The sequence below is a fragment of the Sciurus vulgaris genome, assembly GCF_902686455.1.
Source record: "Sciurus vulgaris genome assembly, chromosome: 15".
Classification (NCBI taxonomy): Eukaryota; Metazoa; Chordata; class Mammalia; order Rodentia; family Sciuridae; genus Sciurus; species Sciurus vulgaris.
Window position 1 is genome coordinate 3794011 of NC_136476.1, and position 22154 is coordinate 3816164.

The 22154-nt window shown below is 38.7% G+C and overlaps 1 long non-coding RNA gene and 1 pseudogene across 6 annotated transcripts in view; one reads left to right on the forward strand and one right to left on the reverse strand.

Moving 5' to 3' along the window:
• The window catches only part of LOC306645058, a 137815-nt gene that overhangs the window by 96831 nt on the left and 18830 nt on the right, over positions 1–22154 (reverse strand). The gene's annotated exons all lie outside the window — the stretch shown is intronic.
• Positions 10895–16065, forward strand: LOC306644850 (large ribosomal subunit protein uL16-like; annotated as a pseudogene). Its single transcript has 2 exons — positions 10895–10967; positions 15439–16065. The product of its transcript is annotated as a large ribosomal subunit protein uL16-like (transcript).

The following is a 22154-nucleotide window of genomic DNA, read 5'->3' on the forward strand; positions in this document are numbered from 1 at the left end:
ATATATTATCTTATTCTTTCAAAGTTATTGTCTCTGTTTAAAGATAAAGGAGCCAAAGTCAGTGAGGCTAAGAACTTTCTCTGGACTACACAGTCAGTGCCAATGACCAAAGTAGGATTTTCTTATACTGATGACCTGGTTCTTGGTGATTGAGTGAACAAAGGCCTAAACATAAGCACTTACATTCGCCTTCACTCTCCAAGATTCAAATAAGCGTATCAGCTGCCCCAGGAAAATCTCCAAACTACCTGAGTATAAATTCCCTTTGACATCTTTGCTGGTGGCGTTTGCTCCTCCCTAAATGCAGAGACTTGGAGTTTTGCCAGATTCACTACAGCATTTGCTCAGAACTCAGAAGTCCATTGTACTGTCACTCTTCTCTGTAGCTCTGCCCCACTAGTGCAGGTGATGCCCCTGGTGCCCTGGAGCTTCAGGTGTTCTGCTAGAATTGGCTTTGTGATCTTCAAACCAGGTGGGATCAGGGACAAAACCATTCAATTAGGTCTTCATCATGGTTTTAACAGGCTCCTGAAAGACTTGTTCTAAGTTTAGAGATATTGTGTTGGTGTTTTGTTGTATTGTGTTGTGTGGTGGTTTTTGTTTTCACTTGTCCACTCAGCTGATTTACAGTGAGCTGAGCCTACAAAATTCGTCTTCCTTCATCCACAAACTTAACTGCAAGGATGCTGGGGAAACACACTGGGGAAGCCTGGGTCTTAGACATCCTTCACTAGCACCATGGACAGCAGAGTGTTCCCTCTCAGTTATCCATTAGGCATCGGTAATAGAAGGGGTTCTTGGCAGCAAACCACAGAGGACGTTTTCCAGGGCTATCGCTCAACACAATCAGGAGATGAGAATGAAGATGTTAGGAACCTCTGCTGGTGATTTTATGAGTTGAGATGAAAAAGAAAAAAGAGGCCATCACTGTTGGTGAGACTGTAAATTAGTACAACCATTGTGGAAATCAGTATGGAGGTTCCTCAAAAGACTAGAAATGAAGTCTCTGTATGACCCAAGTACACATTCTTTGGTATTTATCCTAAATAATTACAGACCACATAACCATGTTTATAGCAGCACAATTCACAATAGCCAAATTATGGAACCAGCCTCAGTATCCATCAAAGCATCAGTGGATAAAGAGAATGTAGTATATAAACACAACAAAGTTTTATTCAGCCATAAAGAACAAAATTATGCCATTTGTAGAAAAAGGAATGGAACTTGAGAGCATTATGTTAAGCAAAATTAAATAAACTCAGAAAGTCTAAGAGCATATGTTTTCTCTCATATGTGAATGCTAAAGAGAAAAATAGACAAAAAGGTGTGGGAAGTCCTCATGAAAATAGAAAGGAGAACAGTAAAACAGAGGAAGGGGTTCAGAGGAGGGAGAAGCAGAGGAAAAGATACTTGGGAATGAAAATGAACAAATTATGTTATGTGCATGCACAAATACATAACAAATCCCACTATTATGTATAATCAAAATGCACCAAGAAAAATATATGGGGGATAAAAAGACCCTAGGGGAAAAAAACTCCAGAAAGACACCCTCCCCATTTCCACCAGTGAGGACGTAGGAAGGAGACTCTGTTTCTGAGTTAGAAATAAGGCCTCACCAGACACCCAACTGGCTGCTGCATTGATTATGGGATTTCCTGCCTCCAAAACTGTGAAAAAGAAGTTTCTGTCAATTTTTTAAAATTTCTTTAAAATTTTTTACAGACTGCATTTTGATTCATTGTACATAAATGGGGTACATCATTTCGTTTCTATGGTTGTACACGATATAGATTCATACTATTCGTGTAATCATACATGTACATAGGGTAATGATGTCTGTCTCATTACATGATTTTTATAACCCCTCCCTTTCATTTCCTTCTATGTAATCTAAAGTTCCTCCATTCTTCTCTCACTCCACACCCCCCACCCCCATTATATATCATCTTCCACTTATCAGGGAAAACATTCGGCCTTTGGTTTTTGGGAATTGGCTTATTTCACTTAGCATGAGATTCTCCAATTCCATTCATTTATTTGCAAATGCTACTCAGTTTATGGCATTTTTTTATGGTCACCTGAACAAACTAAGTTATACATTCTATTCCCACACAAGTGTTTTATGATTAAGGACTTCTTACTCAGTTTTGCTTCCAGGACTATGCCTGCCTGAACAACCACAGGCACTGAATAAATGGGCTGAAGTGTGCCTGTGCCCAGAGTCTTAGGAACATGAAGTGGAAGTGCTGTGGAAATCTCAACTCCATTTTAAGACCTAAAAGTAGAAATCAAGGGCTTAGAAAGCCTCTAAACTGTACATGTCAAAGCAATGTTACCCCAGGAGCTCAACAAAATAAACCATAAGTATGAATATTTTTTGGAAGTCAGCATCAAGCTTACAAAGAAATGAAAAATGATGTGTGCTTTCAATCAAGGTCACAAGCCAGCTGGGCAGAACACAACTAATTTGTTCCCAAGAACCATGATCTCCCCATTCAATTTATGTCACTTTTAAAAATTCCAGGACCACAAAGAAAAGTAAACTCAGCTATAAATGTATGAATCACACTATTCCTTCCAAATTTTAAAATTTAAGGAAGGAAGAAATTTATTTTCAGAGAGATATGAGCACATAAACAATGAAAAGCAAATATTTTCCAAAATCAAAAAGCTTTCATCCTGGGACTGACCATCTCCTCCAGCACTGTGATTTCCTCTGCAGCTTCACCATGGGTGAACTTGAGCCAGAAGTTTCTTCAATGAAGAAACAAAGAAGAAATTTGGAAGATGCAGTATAATCAGAATCTTCCTCCAATATCTCTTCAAAAAGCAATAAGTCAATAGAGACACTCCTTAGCGTGAATTTTTCTATGAGGTGGGAAGGTGAATTACTAGTATGTGAACTCCTGAGCATTACAGTAACACCTTTGCAAGTATCTTCCCCACACCTGCCTATCTCTGATTTACTTAGAATAAAACCTCCCACAGGTGGACCCCATAACTACACTAGTACTTTGTGACTCTGCCACCCAGTCACAGTTAACAGGGTCAGAGCTGGGCACCTGGCCCAACCTGTGTCAGTCAGATCCCATCCAGAAATCTGAAACTGGAACCTAGATTTCACGGCTAGGATTTTCTCAGATTACTTTGTCTGCTTCTGCCCCTTTGAAGTAGATCCATCTTAACTTCAACTGAAGGAAACTTGTCCAAGTCTGGAGTTCATCAACAAATCCAGGGATGTGCTCAAGAAACAAAAACCTAATAGAATCCCAATAGGATTAGTTAGCAAAACTGGGCTCAGATTGTTCTCCTGAAGAACAAAGTGATCCTAATATCTGGAATTTGTAACAGAGATGAATTTCTCCATTACTCTAAGAGGGCTGAGTTAAAAACACTACAAAGCAACTTTCACCAACAAGAGTCTTATGAGCACTTCAAGTGATTAATGTAGAAAATCATGTCCATGTTTAAATGCAAATTTTACTCAAATATATCTGAAATACTCAAAATAGGTACCAGGTTCTTTTCTCCTAAACTGAAGTTATAATGATATGATCAATCAATCATTAAGAGGAATTACCAAAACATGTTGTTTGTGATGGAGTTTTTTTCCTTATTATTTCTGGATACAGAGTTATATTGTGATTGAGAAAATGTCACACACCTGCCTATAATTCTAATGTATCTCATACCATATGATAAAAGGTCAGTACAAATGGAGCATCAGTCCAGTGTATATGAATATTTCATTATACTTAAGCTTTAATTTTACAGATCTGGAAAAGAGATCAGTCTTGATAATCTATTTTTCTGGTGGATAATGTAACCTAAAATTTTTATCTACAAAAATGTCATTTTAGATTTCAATCTGCTTTTAGACTTTGCTGTTGCTTTCTTTCCTGGACATTGACATTGCAACTAGGATAGATACAATTAGATGCTGCTTCTCACTTTCCACTCATGTGATCTAAGAGTGACAACCTCGCTGACCTCTTTAAAAGTCAGATGAGCTCAATCTTTTCCTAGGAGCCCCAGCTAAAAGTATGGGTCTCTTAGGTCAGCAAAACTCATTCTTTCCCAAACTCCAAATGGCTCTTCCCCATTAAGCCATTAGTAGGCCAACCAGGGGTTGTACAATGCACACGTGAAAAGTAAGGAGAGGGAATTGGTATTGATTCTTTCTGTTCTATTTTATAAAACATTCCTTAAGCTGCAAAGACCCAGGAAGAGATTGGCTTTTATTCCAAAGATCACCAAATATACTCAGCCTTGAAACTTAATGTTTCACTGTAAGTATCAAGTTTATGTTGGGCTGTTACTGATACGTGCTTTTAAGTGCAGATTAGAACAAGTGTGTTTGTGCAAATTAGTAGAAATGGCAGTGCAGGCAGGCTCTGCCTCCAGGTGCTGAGCTTGGCTAGTGGCCTAGAGGCTGGACTCCAGTTTCCACTCATCCTCTTAGCCACTTTATGGAGTGAACAAATAGTACACCCATAAACTATGACTCTTTCTTTGTGGTTGAAAATCTATCTTTACATATATTTTCAGCTATGGATTTAAGAAAATTGGTGTAATTAAAGTATAACAGTGCTACAAACCTGTGAACTTTAGAAATGTAAAAAGTTATGCACTTTTGATATCATCAGTTTTAAAGTTCTTCTCCAAAAGAAACCTGACCATATATATATAGACATGAGTGAGTAAGAAGCTATATGGTCATTTTATTTGGGGGTGGAGGGCATATACTCATTACTATGGTTAGGTACTGTCTCCCAGAAGCCCTGTATAAAAGAATTGGATATATAAAGAACTCAAAAAACTCTACAGGAAGAATACAAATAACCCAATCAACAAATGGGCTAAGGAAATGAACAGATGCTTCACAGAAGAAGATCTACAAGCAATCAACAAACATATGAAAAAATGTTCAACATCTCTAGTAATAAGAAAAATGCAAATCAAAACTACACTAAGATTCCATCTCACCCCAATTAGAATGGTGATTATCAAGAATACAAGTAACAATAGGTGTTGGCGAGGATGTGGGGAAAAAGGTACACTCATACATTGCTGGTGAGGTTGCAAATTAGTGCAGCCACTCTGGAAAGCAGTGTGGAGATTCCTTAGAAAACTTGGAATGGACCCACCATTTGACCCAGCTATTCCACTCCTCGGCCTATACCCAAAGGACTTAAAATCAGCATACTACAGAGATACATCCACATCAATGTTCATAGCTGCTCAATTCACAATAGCCAGATTGTGGAACCAACCTAGATGTCGTTCAATTGATGAATGGATAAAGAAACTGTGATATATATATATATATATATATATATATATATATATATACACACACACACAATGGAATATTACTCAGCTATAAAGAATAATAAAATTATGGCATTTGCAGGCAAATGGATGAAATTGGAGAATATCATGCTAAGTGAGATAAGCCAATCTCAAAAACCAAAGAACGAATGATCTCGCTGATAAGCAGATGATGACACATAATGGGGGGTGGGGGGGGCAAGAATGGAGGAAGGAGGGACTGTATAGAGGGAACAGAGGGGTGGGGGGAGGAAAAAAAAAACAGAATGAATCCAACATCATACCCTATGTAAATGTATGATTACGCAAATGGTATGCGTAGACTCCATGTACAAACAGAAACAACATGTATCCCATTTGTTTACAATAATAATAATAAAAAAAAATTGGTTCCTAGCCTGTGGCACTCTTAGAAGGCCGTGGAACCTTGAAGAGATGGGACCTAGAGGAAGGTCTTAGGTATTGAAGGTGTGCCCTGGAAGGGGATTGTGGGAACTTGGTCTCTTCCACTCTTTCTCTTTGCTTCCCAGTTACTGTGAGATAGAGGTTTCCTCTGCAAGTGTTCCTGTCTTAATGTGCTGTGTTTTCACAGGCCCAAAAGCAATGAGGTCACCAGCCATGGACTTAACCATCCAAAACTGAACCAAAATAATCCTTTCCTCTTCTCAAGTGATTATCTCAGGTATTTTATTACAATAACAGAAAATTGACTGACACACACCTGTAGGAAAGTACATAAAGTATACTAACCCTAAATCTGTGCTTTGTTTGTATACATACACACTCAATATCTGTTCAGTGCGAGGTTTAGGACATTTCCAAAATCCCATCAAGTTTACTCTTGAAACTTCATAGGAAATCATTCCTTCCCAAGGCTATCACTTTCTAACTTGTTACCTGCAATTCATTTCACCTGTCCTTGGACTTAATATAAACAGAATCAGCCTAGATTCTGTTGTGTCTGCCTTCCTCAACTCAGAACAATATTGGTGAGGTTCTTCCATGTTGGAGCATGTAGCAATATTTTGATCTTTTTTGTTACTGTGTAATACCTGATTATACCAAAATTTGTCAACTCTACTGTTGATGGATGTTTAGGCTATTGCTAACTTAGAACATTTATGAAGACAAATTGAATGGTTTCTTTGAATTCAATGAACAAAAGTTCATATTTTCCCTCAATGTTATTCCACAAAGGAACTTACAACAATAAAATAATATTAAAATGGTGAAACTCAGAGAATTAAAATAAGGGTAAAATATCATTCCTAGGCAGATAAGCACAATTTGCAATCTGTCTAGTCTTTATAGTTGCAATAATTGGATTTCAAGTTAGATTTTTAGCTTCCTGGAAGCCAAAACAAAAAAGGAAATATGGTGAATTACATAATTTCTGGGATAGGAAAAAACATCAGTCCGGGGAAGCAAAACTTCTGCTGGCACTAAGTTCCAAAGGAAGTCCTTCCCATGAAATTTTATGGCAGAATTATTGAGAAATGGAATAAACAATGCCCTCAGGGAACTCTACTAGATCTATACTAACAGATTTTTTTTAATTATTAATTCATACAGCACCTGTGAGACTCAATGCCAACACAGTACATTGTAAAATAGAATCATAGGAGGGCACAATAGCACATGCCTATAATTCCAACACTCAGGAAGCTGAGGCAGGAGGATCACAAGTTCAAGGCGAGTCTGCACAACTTGGTGAGACCCTGTTCCAAAACAAAATAAAAAGGCTCAGGGATTTAGCTCAGTGATTGCTTAGCATGTGCAAAGTCCTGGGTTCAATTCCCAGTACTGCAAAAAATAGCCAGTGGAATTGTGCATAGATGTGTAAGTCAGGGGTTGGCAAACTGGCCCACTGACCAAATGGGGTTCAACACTGTTTTTATAAATATGGATGGTACCTGGCTTGTGATGACTTGACTGAAGTGCTTTTCCTATTTTATGAATGATTAGGTAGAAGCATACCCATGCAACCATTCTGTTCTTCACTTTTAGTATAGTATTCATTAAATTACATGAGATATTCAGCACTTTGTTATAAAGTAGGCTGTGTGTTAGTTGATTTCACCCAATTGTAGATTAATGGAACTGTTCTGAGCACATTCAAGGTGGGGTAGGCCGAGCTAATGTTTGCTAGGTTAGGCATATTAAGTGCATTTTCAACTTATGAGGGCTTCATCCGGACATAACCCAATCATAAGTGGAGGAACGCCTGTACTTTTTTTGACACACAGCCTGCCTATTAGTTTACATGTTATCTGTGGCTGCTTTCCAGCTTCTGTCACAGAGTCCAAGAGCTGCAATAAAACCACCTGGTCCACATACCTAAAACATTTACTAGTCAGCCCTTTACAGAAAAAGCATGCAAATTCCTTTCCTAAAGTAATAAGAGAATAAAATTCCAAGTATTATTTTCTACTTGATTATTGTTCATATCTTTAGAAAGTCTCCTCTCCTTCAGTACAGGTGGAACCCTCACTGTAGTCAATGAATACAGTAAAACTGAAAGAATTTTTCATATGTAATTAAATTCCCAAATCAGTATTTTTATTTAATCAAGAGTGATTATCCTGTATGGGCCTGAGTTAATCAGGGTGAGAATTTTTAAAAAATATACTGGGCTTCCCTAATGTCAGAGACAATGCCTTCTTTCTTCTTCTTCCCTTTCTTTCTTTTGTGCTAAATTGCAAATTATATGCAAAATAAGAGCTATATGATGAATTTCAAGGCCTATAAAAACAGCTTTAAAACATACAACTTCTATTGGATATCAAATATAAGTAATTGTTGATAACCATTTTTGCACAATAAAGGCTCACTTAAATTGACAAAAAAGTAAAATGTGATATAAGATACTATATTCATGCAATTGAGACTGCTGAAATTATTTTTTTTAATTTTTTTCAGTTGTAGATGGACACAATACCTTTATTTTATTTATTTATTTTTATATGGTGCTGAGGATCAAATCCAGTGCCTCACACATGCTAGGTGAGCACTGTACCACTGAACCACAATCCCAGACCTGAAATTATTTTTTAACTTATTTTCTGTTTTGTTTTTAGTACGTTACAGTAATATATTTTAGTAGGGGTCATTGTGACACATTCATATGTGCACATAACAATTTTCTCTATTTTATTCCCTAGTACTCCCCCTTTCCCTCCTCTTCTCCCTCCTCCTGACTCCCTTTCTCTACTCTACAGGATGTCAGAGACTTCTTTCTCTCCCTTTCTGTCTTGAAGAAGCAAGTTGCACATTGGGAGCAAGGCTATGGAAAGAACTCTGGCAGGGAACTGGGTGGCCTCAGTCCTACAACCCACGGGGAACTGAATTCTGCCAGTGCCCAGGTGAGCATAAAAGAGAACCCCAGGCCTCAGATAAGCAATCAGTCCCCGTCAACATCTTGATAGCAGCCTTAGAGACCCTCAACCAGAGAACCCACTGTGCCATACTGGACTTGCAGCCCACAAAAACTGTGAGATAACAAATTTGTGTTGTTTTAACACAATAACGTTAGCAGTGTAGTCATGCTGCACATAACCATGTTTTGGCCAGTGATGTACTACATATGTGACAGTGTCCTATAAAATTATACAACATAGTGATGTCATAGCATCTTAGTTTGTGTAAGTACACTCTGTGATGTTCCCACAACAAAATGACCTAACAGTATTTCTCAGAAATTATGCCTATCATTAAGCAACATATGACTATAACTTATTATGCAGCAAGAAAACCAATACAGCTACCTAGTCTTCCCAATTTTTTCTACCATTCACATATGGTTTTAACATGAAAAACTACCACCATTTTTACAATGAGTTCTTACCTTTTAGAGGTAAGAGCTCCATGTGGTAGAACATGCCTGTAATTCTAGCTTCCTGGGAGGCTGAGACAGAAGGTTCGAAAGTTCAAGGCCAGCCTAGACAACTTGGTGAAACCCTGTCTCAAAATAAAATTTTTAAAAAGGGGGCTTGGGATATAGTTCAGTAGTAGAGCATCCCTGGGTTCAATCCCCAGTGCCACCAAAAAAAAAAAAAAAAAAAAAAAAATAGCGCACACACACTGTATTTATCTAAGGTTAAAGTGATATTACAACTGGGATTTGCTTCAAAATACTTGGGAGGGACAACAGAACAGGATAGATGAGATTGGCCCTGTGTTGACAACTGTGAAACTAATTCATAGATTCATGGGGATTTTTTATCCTATTTCTTCCACTGTGTGTATATTTGAGGTTTTTTTTCCAAAATAAAAACGTTTTTAAAAATTGGACTCATATACACAGAATTAACTAACAGGATGTTGTTACTAGTTTCTGTTAGAGGAAAACTAAATGAGTTGAATGTCTAACACATTTAACTCTAAATGAGTTAAATGTCTAGAACTGGTTAAACTAATTGCTAATTGTTTAGATTGGTTGCATAAAATAATGATGATACTAATATTTTTCTAAATCTTTATTAATTTAATGTAAAAATAAAATATTTGTAAGTAACAAAAAAAAAAAACTTAAGATTTTTACAGTTGTTGAAAATGCAGTGAAGTAAATTCATTTCTGTCAGAAAGTGACTAAATCCAGTCTGAATGCCCTAGTGGCTCCCCTGGAGGGAGGGAGCACAGTTGGGTACCTGAAAAAGAGAGGCTGTCATTATGGTTTAGATGTGAGGTGTTAAAAGCTCATGTGTCTGAGAATTTTCAGAGGTGAAGTGATTGGATTAGGAGAACCTTGACCTTATCAGTGGATTAGTCCACTGATATGGATTAACTAGATGGTAAATATAGGCAGGTAGGCTGTGGCTAGAGGAGGTAGGTCACTGGGGGAATGCCTGTGGGGTTTATATATCTTCTCTCTGCTTTCTGGTTGCCATGTCCTGAGTTGCTTTACTCTGCCTCCCGCTTCCACAATGATGTTCTGCCTCACCTCAGACCCAGAGCAATGGAGTCAGCCATTTATGGACTGAGGCCTCTGAAACCTTGAGCCCTAGATAAATTTTTCCTCCTCTACATTGTTCTTGTTAGGTCTTCTTGTCATGGCAACAAAAAAGCTGACTGAAACCGTAGTGAAGCCCTCGTGAGCCTTCCTGCCCATCTGCGACCCCCTCAGTCTTTGCTAGTGGGTGTGTAACTGTAGAGCACACATTCTCTGAAGTCTCATCTACTCTGAACATACAGAGGTCAGGCAAGGAAGTGGGTAGCATTAAACAGGCAACTCAAGTCTTAGTGAATCTTGAATAAAAATAACTCTCAAAAACAGATTTGGGCTGTGACCACCTTCAGGGACCTCCAGTTGTTACCTTGGGTCATATGTCCTCAAGATTTGCATTATCACCAAAGTATGTCTTCATTTTCATAAAAATCATAAATTTCTCAGTTTCACCAACCTCTATTCCCCACAAATCACTTTAACAACATCAGTCAGTTTTGTCTCACTGTCACCAAAATACCCAACCAAAGTAACTTAGAGGAGGAAAAGTTTATTTTGGTTTACAGTTTTGAGATCTAGTTCATGGTCATACAATTCCATTGCTTTGGGCCCAAGATGAGGTACATCATTATGGCCAAAGGACAGCAGCAGAGGAAAACTATTCACCTATGGCAGCAGGAAGCAGGGGGTGGGTGGAGATGGGGGGAGAGAAGGAGAAGCAGAAGAAGGAGAAGGAGGAGGTGGAGGAGGAGAGAGAGAGAGAAGAGAAGGGAAGGGAAGAGGAAGGAGAAGAGGAGGAGGGGAGGAACTGCAGGGAAAATGCACTCTTCCAGGGCACACCCGCAACGGTCCACCTCCTCCAGTCACACCTCACCTACCTACAGTTACCACCCAGTCAGTCCATTCAAACTAGGATGGACTCATTAGGTTACAGTTCTCATAATCCAGTCACTTCACCGCTGAACATTCCTGCATAAACACAGGAGCTCTGGGGGACCCCTCACATCCAAACCATAACAAACAGCAAGGTTAGAGGATGGACTATCCCCACACCAAAATGGCTCTGAGGCCCATTCTTTACAATCCACTATCCCAATCACTTGGAGCAGAATGATCAATAGGTAGTGAGGACGTGGTGAATGTCCTATCAAAATTACACAATCACAAAAGTAGCCTCACAAGGACAGGCCAATCTGAGAGTACAACACAGATGCCAACTCCCAAGCCAGTGTTGGCCCCAAGTGCTGGGCTGTCCTTTCTGAGTCAGTTTTTTTCCAAACTTAATAAACAGCCAAGTTCAGCTAATATATAGGCCTGCAGAGCAGTCACACAAAACCTGAAATACATGAGTGTCCAAAGACTACAGAAGAGAAGGAGTAAGGAAAGAAGGGAAGAGAAAGAGAAAATCCAAAAGGTCAATAAACAAATTAAAAGGTGTTCAACCTTCTTAGTCATCAAGAGAATTCAAATCAAAATCACAATGAGATACTGTAGCCTTCCTATCAGAACAATTAAAATTGAAAAAGATTGATTATACCAGGTATGGTACAGAGAGAGAAGAGCTGGAACACTCACAAACTGTTTCTAGGAGTTCAGGTGTGAGGTATTACGTGGTACAACCACCTTGGAAAACTGTCTGGAAAGTTCTAGTAAAAGGGAGCACAATATATAAGGAAGCTGAGTCCATGCCTGCCCTGTAAGTCAGCACTTCTGCAAGGTTCATACTCAACAGAAATGCATATATGTGTTGACCAAAAGTTATATACCAAAATATTCATAGCTGTGCTGAAGCAAAACTGGAAATGCCCCAAATATCCACCAGTAATGGATGGATAAATATATTCACATCATGGAATACAATACAAATGTTTGAAAAAAATTCTGTATAGGAAACAGCATGAATGAGTCCCATTAAACAATGTTGAGCAAAAGAAGGAGTCACCAAAAATGGTATACTTCAATTTTTATAAGGCTTAAAATGGAGGAAACCAATTAATAGCGTGAAAAGTCAGAACTGTGATTATTTGGGGAAAGAGGGAAGTTGTAATGATGGGGGGCAGTCACAAGAGGTTCTTTTGGTAGAGATCTATATCTTTCTCTGAAGGGTAATTACATAGAAGAACTCACATTGTGATCATTTATTTGCACTGCATACTTAGAATCTGTGTAAACAGATTATGTATTCTAAACATACATAATCTTTATATGTGTGTGTGTGTATATATTTATATATAGGTATGTGTGTGTGTGTGCGTGCGCATGTGCATGCATGCATATGTATCTCCATATATAGCACATATCCATGGATTCAACCACCTGTGAATCAAAAATGTTAGATTGTTGCTGGAACATACTATGTAGTTGGATCTAAGAGTGCCCCTGGATTAAATTCCCAGTACTGAGAGAGAAAGAGGGGAGGAGGAAAAGATATACTGGAAATCATAGGCATTCCTGGAACCAGTCCCTACACATAGATACCAAGGGACAGCTACACACACACACACACAACACACACACACCCACACACACACATCCACACACAAGTAAAGAAAATAGAAGAAACTGCTTTGGTAGAATTCTTTTAAGAATCTCAAGATTTTTGATTAATCCAGCTTTCTTGAACTTCCTAACAGCACAGAAGGTTTAAATATTTTGTGATCTCAAACATCAATCTTGCTTCACAGCTATGAAAGATGTCCATTAAATAGTGATAACAGCTAAGTATCACAGACGCTACATTAGATCATTAATGGTATCAAGGAGGAGGAAAGGAATTAACATTAGTAAATACCAAATACATTAGCAAGCATATGCTCTTTACCCTGTAAGTGTTATTTTCAGTACTTCTCCCATTAGCTCCTTGCAATAGGCATTATTATTAATTCCATCTTATAAAAGGAAGAACTAATAGATAATTTAAGTAATTTGCCCAGATTGCAAAGCTCCTAAATAGCAGGATCTAGATTCAAATCTGGGATTATTTTGCTCCAAAATCCAGAGTGGTTCCACCATATCCCATATAGTTCCTTACATGGTCCTAGACTATTAGTGCCTTTGATTTTGACGAATAAAACAAACTCATAAAACTTGCACCCTCATAAATATCTCATATAAACAAAGTAACCTAAGGTTATTTCTTAGGAATATTATTGCATTATGCTCTGTTGCCATTTACAGCCCAGAAAAATGTTCCACAGCATCCACTCCCAATAAGAGAAAAAAAATAAGGGTCCAGATTCCCTGATTCCCAAATAACATTTAATTGCCCATGACAGCCAGAATATAACCCATCCCCAAGAAGGCTTTCTGCAAAGGGGGAGCTACCAAGGCCATAGTTACTCTTAAAACTTTTTCATCATAGCCATTTTATTATTCATATACTTTTAATAGCATCTGAATGATTGTTTTATAGGCCTACTACATCTTAAGTTAATGCTAAAGACATTACAAGTAGCTCCCTTTTAAATTTTTAACCAGAATAAAAGTTTACAAAAAGTACACATGCTTCAGAAATAATAAGCCCTTGTATTGAAACAGAAATTGAGACAGTTTTACAAGGCAACTTGCAAATTTTGTTTTGCCACATCTGTAGTTGATGTTCATTACAACTACAAAAACTAAAGACTTGGTGACTATCTACAGCCAAATATGAAATGTTTTCTGCCTTAAAGGCCATTATCAGGAAGTATTATAGAAGAAAATGAAGAAAGATAACATTCAGCCAGACATGGTGGCTCATACCTGTAATCCCAGTGGCTAGGGAGTCTAAAGCAGGAGGATCTCAGGTCAAAGCCAGCTTCAGCAGAAGCAAGGTATAAGCAACTCAGTGAAACCCTGTCTCTAAATAAAGTACAAAATAGGGCTTGGGATGTGGCTCAGTGGTCAAGTGTCCCTGAGTTCAAACCCCAGTACACACACACACACACACATACACACACACACAAAGATAACATTCTATTTTTCTTCTTTTATTAGAGAATTCCAAATGGAAGCAGTTGGAGAGTGACAAATATATCTACTTAAACTACCAAGGTTGGCATGATCAGTTTAGAAAGAGCTAATGGTTGTCTTTTATTGAAGGGAAATGAGTTTTGTTAAATGTATTGATAATGCTAACACATTGATAATTGAACCATAAATCTTTTCCAATGTCCCATTAGACACACTTTATCATATGCACAATGATGAATTTAATGTTTCTGCTTATACATAGAGAAACTAACAGCATAATCCCTCCCAAATCTAGATAGTTGGATTCTTAAAATATCTGTTAGAACTTTCAACTATAAAACAGGAAGACATTGAGAACAATGGAGTTGAGGGAATAAAGTTTTGAGTACACCTTTATTAAATACTTTCACAATTACTAATATACAATGATAATTCAACCAGTATACTGTAGTCAGTAACATTTTTACACATCTTAAGTTAGTAATAATGACCTCTGGACAATTAATCTCTATTCCCTTTCTCTTGTCTTCATTAATTTTTATTAGGGTCTCCTTCCTCCAAGTTTCAAAACCATGTTGGTAAATTCATGTGCTCCTTCAATAACTTACAGTCTGAGAGGAAGGTTTTCCTCTTCTTATTTGTTTAGCATTTCTAACTTTCAGATTTTACCCAGAGTACTGGTTACCCTCCTCCCCCAAAGGGCTATCTTGATCTTAGAAATACAAGAATTTGTTTTTTAATAGAAACTCATTAGATAATGTGAATTGATTCATGCATTCCTGACAACTAGCTTGCTCTTCATTCCTCCCCAGTCCCAGAATGATGGCTCTGATGTCAACATATTTAATTCCCTGCTGATTCTCCACCATACCCCAAGAATCCACCTCAAGCATCCAGCTTTCCTTTTCCTCTTTTTCCTGCTGCCCACTGCAGAAGTTCCAGCTTTACCTACTGTGATGATTAGTTTTGCATGTCTACTTGGCTAGACTGCAGTAGCCATTATTCAATTAAACACTAATCTAAGTGTTGCTGTGATTAGGTTACCTTGTAGAAGTGATTAACATATGCAATCAGTTGACTAAGTAAAGATTACCATCCATGATGTGGGTGGGCCTCATCCAATTGGTGAAGAACTAAAGAGCAAAAACTAAGTTTTCTCAGAAGATATTCAGCCCTAAGACTACAGAAGTCACTCTTTTACTTCCAAGCAACACTGAAAATCCTGGTGTCGCCAAGGGCTGCTGCCCCGCCCAGTGTTACATGTAAAAACAATCCATGCCCAAAGTCTTGTTTCTGCTGGGGTGTCCCTGATGCCAATATCCACAGCTTTGACCTTGGGTGGAAAAAGGCAAAAGTAGATGAGTTCCCACTCTGTGGCCACATGATGTCTGATGAATGTGAACAGCTATTCGCTAAAGCCTTGGAGGCTGCCATATTTGTGCCAACAAGTACATGGTAAAAAGTTGTGGCAAAACAACCTGTGTATCAACAAGATGTTGTCCTGTGCTGGGAATGACAGGCTCCAGACAGATATGTAGGGTGCCTTTGGGAAACCCCAGCGCATAGTGGCCAGAGTTCACATTGGCCAAGTCATCATGTCCATCTACACCAAGTTGCAGAACAAGGAACATGTGATTGAGGCACTATGCGGGGCCAAGTTCAAGTTCCCTGGCCACCAGAAAATCCACATCTCAAAGAAGTGGGACTTTACCAAATTTAATGCTGAGGAATTTGAAGATGTGGTGGCTGGGAAGTGGCTCATTCTTGATGACTGTGGGCTCAAATATGCCCCCAACCATGTTACCCTGGACAAGTGGTGGGTCCTGCACTCATGAGGGCTTCCATGTGTTGTCCCCTTCTTAATCTCACACACACACCAATAAATCCTGTATTGTAACCCCCCCAAAAAAAGACTATATATGTCTCCCCTTATCTGTAGGAGATACATCCCAAGACCCCCAGTGGATACCTGAAACCATGAATACTACTAAACCTTATATATACTATGCTTTTCCCTATGCATATGCACATATGATAGAGTTTAATTTTAAATTAAGCAGAGTAAAAAATTAAAAATAACAACTTACAATAAAAATAGAAAAATTATAACAATATACTGCAAAAAAGACTGTGAATGTAGTATCTCCCTTTCAAAATATCTTACTGTGTTTTCTATAGTTTGGATCTGGAATGTTCCCCAAAGAACTGTGTGTTAAAGGCATGGTCCTTAGCTTGGGGCTATTGGGAGGTGGTAGAAACCTGTAAGAGGTGACCTAGCAGGAGGCCTTCTGGTCATTGTGGGTGTGCCCTTGAAGGGTGGCCTTCTGGTCATTGTGGGGAGGCTTCCCATAGTGGGACACCAGCCTGTCCTCTTTACTTGTTCAGTTCTCAGTCATAAGGTGAGCGGCTTTGCTCCACCAGGTGCTCCTTGCCATGAGGAGCTGCCTTGCCACAGACCCAAAATCAAAACCATGAACTATAAAACCTTGTCTCTTTCCAAGTTATCTCAAGTTGTTACAGTAACAGAAAGTTGACTAACATAGTATTTTGAAATTTCACTTAAAGGAATCAATTTACAGCTTGTTTTTGACATGTCTGAATTGATACCAATACTGCTCTTGGGTTTCAGGGTCACTATTAAGTAAACTAATTAAGAAGTAACCTGAACACAACCACCACAGCACCACAACAGTCAACCTGCGTATGCAGCATGGATACTCTGGATGAAGTGATGGTCCACATCCTGGGCAGGATGGAGCAGGACAGTGAGAGAGTTCATCTCATTTCAGAATGACATGAGATTTAAAACGTATGAATCATTTATTTCTGGAACTTTCCATTCAATATTCTCTGACCATTGACTGTGAGTAACTGCAACTGTAAGAAGTAAAACCCAATGAGAGAGGACTATGATATAGTACCAACTCCTGCCTAAGCTTCCAGCCTGCCAACCTGTGAGATTTCAGATTTTGAACTTACCAGCCAACCGCATGCCAGGCCTGACTGGCACACCACCTTCCTACCATCTCTATTCCTATTGCTGCTAATTCTCTAAAAATAAGGGACTCAGGTTACCCATATTAGAAGAGAAATCTCACAGTCCTTAGTAAACTTCACATAATAATATTTTATGGAAGGGGAGTTTTAAGTAGCTATTGCTACTTAAATTGTAGCTATTGCTATAATTTAACATTCTTCTACTTAAGCTGACTTACTATTAGAACAAATTGCCTCATTACTTGATTGTAAAGCAACTTTGAGAAGACTTATGTCACTCAGTTTAAAAAGGATGCCAGTTCATCCGGAAGCCATTTTCTCCCACTGGAGTTGAGCACATCTGAGGAATCCAAACCAACTTTTTCAGTCCAAAGAACAGAAGGAGAAGCAGGCACAGCCCAGGGCTGCCCTACCAACATGACTAACCTCACCAAAGTCAGGGTGGTGCTTTCTGGAGCTTTGCTCTGCACACAATGGAACTAACTAGTACTTCCAAGGATCTCCTGCCAGATGTTAGACTAGCACCAGGCCTCACATGGAGAGGCTTCCCACAAGAACGACTATTCACCTAGCATGTCTCCAACTAGTTCTCAGAAATCTACATCACATGTGGCTGTGCAAGCTGAAGTTGTATTTTCTTAGACTTTGGGCAGGGGGGAATTATAAATTTTAGAAATGTAAACCCCTGATCAGAAGTTAAAGTATATCTTATAGAAAAGAAATAAAATAACCCAGAAACTGCCTACTGCTTGATCCAAACATTTTATCAAAGAACTGTTTGTATTTCTAAAAAAGACATTTTATTCAAAATACGTAAGTCTGGTAATCAGAAAGAAGAATTCCTACAATTAATAATGATTACCATGTGATTTGGATTATTATGGGTTATTGATCAGAAAACCCAACAATAATAAATGTTATTAATGAGACTACTCAATCCACCACGTAATTTGTCAGGACTGACAACCAGAAACTGTCATTAAAGTCCTTCACAGGGACAACCACCAGTCAACCCCAGTTGACTAAAACATTCTTTGTGAAAACTGACCATATTAAATCCTGGTGCCACCAACCAATGACTATCAGAGGGAAGTTTTAGAAATCCCTGTAGTCATTAGTAAGAACAAACTATCACAGAGAAAGAGGAAGAAGTGAAGGTCCCATAGCATTTGAATCCCCTGTGGAAAAGAGCATCCATGCCAATGAGTACCCCTTTACCACTGCCCCACATGCACCCAAAACTCCAACCCATCCACCTGAGATCTTTGACCTTTGCAAGGGCCCTTGACAAGTGGAGTTTCTTTGCCCATTACAGATCTACCTTTGAGAGGGTTGGCAGAAGAGATCCTTAACCCCCCATCCTGTTACTTAAGGAAATGGAAGCACAGATAAAGTTGTGGATGTCATACAGCATTTACCTCCATCATTTGTCACTTACTAGAAGAATTTGAATCAGGAGCAACTTAAGAATCAAACTGACATGCAACAACCTGAAGGAAACACCTTACGTTAAATGCAATAATATTTTTGCAAAGCTCTTGAACTCTCAGCAAAACATGTAGAGGGATTTATTTGAATAATTACCATGAGTGAAATATTATGCTTTGTTATATAAATAAGTCAAGTTCCTCAATCTGATGGAGTTTATTTGGTCCACAGTTTGAAAGATGGTAGGCAAAGATTGCTCAATTAAGGAAGACAATCCTATAGGAACCCACACAGAAGCAATTAATTTTAACAAGGAAAATTGAAACTGAATTTGGGTGGTTTCCCCTAGAAACTCAAAAGGAAGTAAGTTTAGGGAACTTAGGGAAGAAAAGAAAAGGGGAAATTTATGGGAGCATGAGCCCCAGCTACATGACTGTAGACAGAAGCCTCAGGAAAAAGGAAGGACTTTGCCTTGGCTTACAGATGGAGCTGTCTTCCCTGTTTCTTCCTGAGTTTCTTCCCTCACGCCTGCAATAAAAGTTCATCACACACAGCAATCCTCTGCAGAGCGCCAGGGCACAGGAAAAGAAAAGGACTGGTCAACGTTGGGGCAGGGAACACAGGGCCCTTTTTCCTCAGGGATCTGTAAATCTTAGAAATTATAGTTGAAGGACTGTATTTGGATATTAAAAACTGAGACTGGGGACTTGACCACATTTGGGTTTCACACATAAAAAAAATGGTAAAGCAATAAATATTAAAATGACAATGGAGTGCAAAGGAAGGAAATGACTTTGGCGTTCTGTAACGCCAAGCTAGTTCAGTGAGTTGGGATCTGCGCTCCTCTCACGCCTTCTTGTTAACTCCTGCTGGTCCCTCTGCTTCAAACACCTCTTTTGGTTCACCCAAGGGCTGCCTCCCTCGGGAAGCCTTTCTCACTCTTCCGGGCACTTGTCTTAGGCAGTTCAATCTGCTGTAATTAACTGCCATAGACGGGATGGCTTAAACTATAGAAAGTTACTGTTCACAGTTTAGGGGGCTGGGAAGTCCAAGATCAGGTTTCCAAAGCAGTCACAGTCTGAAAAGGGCCTTCTTCCTGGTTCATAGAAGGGACTTGCTCATTTTGTCCTTGCCCAGTAGGAAGCATGAGCTCTATGAGACCTCTTTTTTATGTTTTTATTAGTGCCTTATAATTATACACAATAGCAAGGCTCATTATGACACATTCATACATACACATAACATAATTTACTCCATTTTGTTCCCCAGTACTTCTCCTTTCTCATTCTTGCTCCCTCCTCCGGACCCCTTTCCTCAACTCTACTTGTCTCCTATTTTTTAATTGGTACATTGTAATTGCATATAAAAGTGGGAATCATTGTAATATACATGCACATAGGCTAATTAATTTTTATAAAGATGCAAATCCAGTGCATCTGGGTTCCACATTTATGACCTAATCATCTTCCCCAAATTCCCTGCCTCCTAACCCTATCACACTGGAAGTTAGGGTTTCAACCTGTGAATTGGGGGGTGAAGGGAACACAGATATTCAGTTCAAAGCAGTACTAGTGTGCTCCCAGGTATTGAATTTACCTGAATTAATTCTACTATCTGGATGTCTAGCAAATGCTACTCACTAGGCAGTCACCCCCCCACCCCAGACAGTAAACTGGACTGAAGAACAAAATCTGTGTATCTTTTCATCTGTATAACCTCAATGCCAAGCACATAGCTAGCACATAAATGGTGCTTAATCAAAGCTTCCACAAATATGAGGCAGGTAGAGGGTGAAGGACAGGAAGATTTCAACTGGACTATGAGGGATGATTATGAACCAATTAAACAGAAAAGAGATCAAAGGTAATCTATGAAAGAGAAGCACAGGAAGGTAAAACATAAAAGGAAATATAGTGGCCTGGGTAAATGCATTTATCTCTGCTCTCTTCTGAAATCCCACTGGGCTTAAGAAGTTTAAGGAATTGTTAAGGTAATTTTTTAAGAACTATAAAACTAACACAGAACAAATAAGATTAGAGACAGTGACACATTTATGAAAAGTAAACAGAGTAGAACCACTTGTAAAGGATCAAGACCAAGACCAAGACCAAGTGCTCAGAGTGGACAAGTCAAATCAACAAAAGATGCCTGCCTTAGAAGCCCATGCCTGATAGACAGTCTGAGGATCCAAATCCCAGAGGATTATAGAAATAGCAAAGTTGGTCAAGTCTAAAATTTGAAGTAACAGAACCTTCCTCCATTCTTTTACACTGGGGTAATACCATCTCCCATCTTTGGTGGGAGTTTAGAGAGTTTTCTGCACTTCTTGAACTAGAATCTCCAAAACCTAGGCACTAGACCCTCAATGAATATGCTATATGCTTCTTTAACACAGTATATTTTAAGTATGTATATACCATACACTTCCAGTCCCCTCATACCAGATCCTTCAATAATTCCAACTCCAGACCCTGAGGTTCTCCCAGTGGAAAAGTCCAGGGAGGTGCTGATCATCAGTAGAACTCACCAGCTGGCAAGTCCATTCATGTACCCAAGTCCACCCAGAATCCTGAATCACCTTTCTAATGACTCATTAGTAAGTAAAAATTGTGAAAGTAAATTTATCACTTTATCCCCTTTTTAATACCTTCTACTTTATTTACACCCTGAAGGTGCCTTGTATTCATTTTTAAACATTTAAATACCATACTCAAACAGAGAAGACATCCAGAGGAAATAGGAGAAGTCAAACCCAAAATGATATATTGTGGACCAAGCATCCCCAGGGAGAAGCACTGAGTTAGAATTCCAATCAGAGAAAGATGGTTTGGTTTGTAATAAGGAAATTCCTGTACCTAAAACTCAGAGTTGAAAGGGACTTCTGTTTATAGATGTGTAATGTGTAATTATCATTCCCTAAATTCTTTTTCTTTTGTTGATACTAGAGATTGAAGCCAGGGTGCTCTACAACCTAGCTACACCCTCCAGTCCTTTTTATATTTTATTTTGAGACAGAGTCTTGCTAAATTGCCAGGCTGGCCTTGAACTGGCAATCCTTCTGCCATGGCCTCCCAAGTCACTGGAATTATAGGTCTGCACTGACTTATCCCCTAATTATAATAAAATAAAATAAAGACGTTTAAAAATCAAAAGAAAATTTTATCCAAATTCAAACCAAGGAAAGGTGGTTCCTACCCTAAAAGTTTCAGCAACTGTAAGATATGGAAGAATTTCAAAAGACTTACAGAGCTTCTGAATTGAATTAGAAAAATTATCCCAATTCTTTATAGCCTCCCACTTATGAAAGTTTACATGCTCAGGCTGGGGATACAGTTTAGTGGTAGGGTGGTTGCCTAGCATGCCCAAGGCTCTGGGTTCAATTCCCAGCACCAAATAAATAATTAAATAAGTAAACTATTTTACATCCTTGTCCTTTGCCACATGTTGTTACTGTACATCCCACAGGTTAGGGTTGACCATGTAATTTGCTTGAACCAAA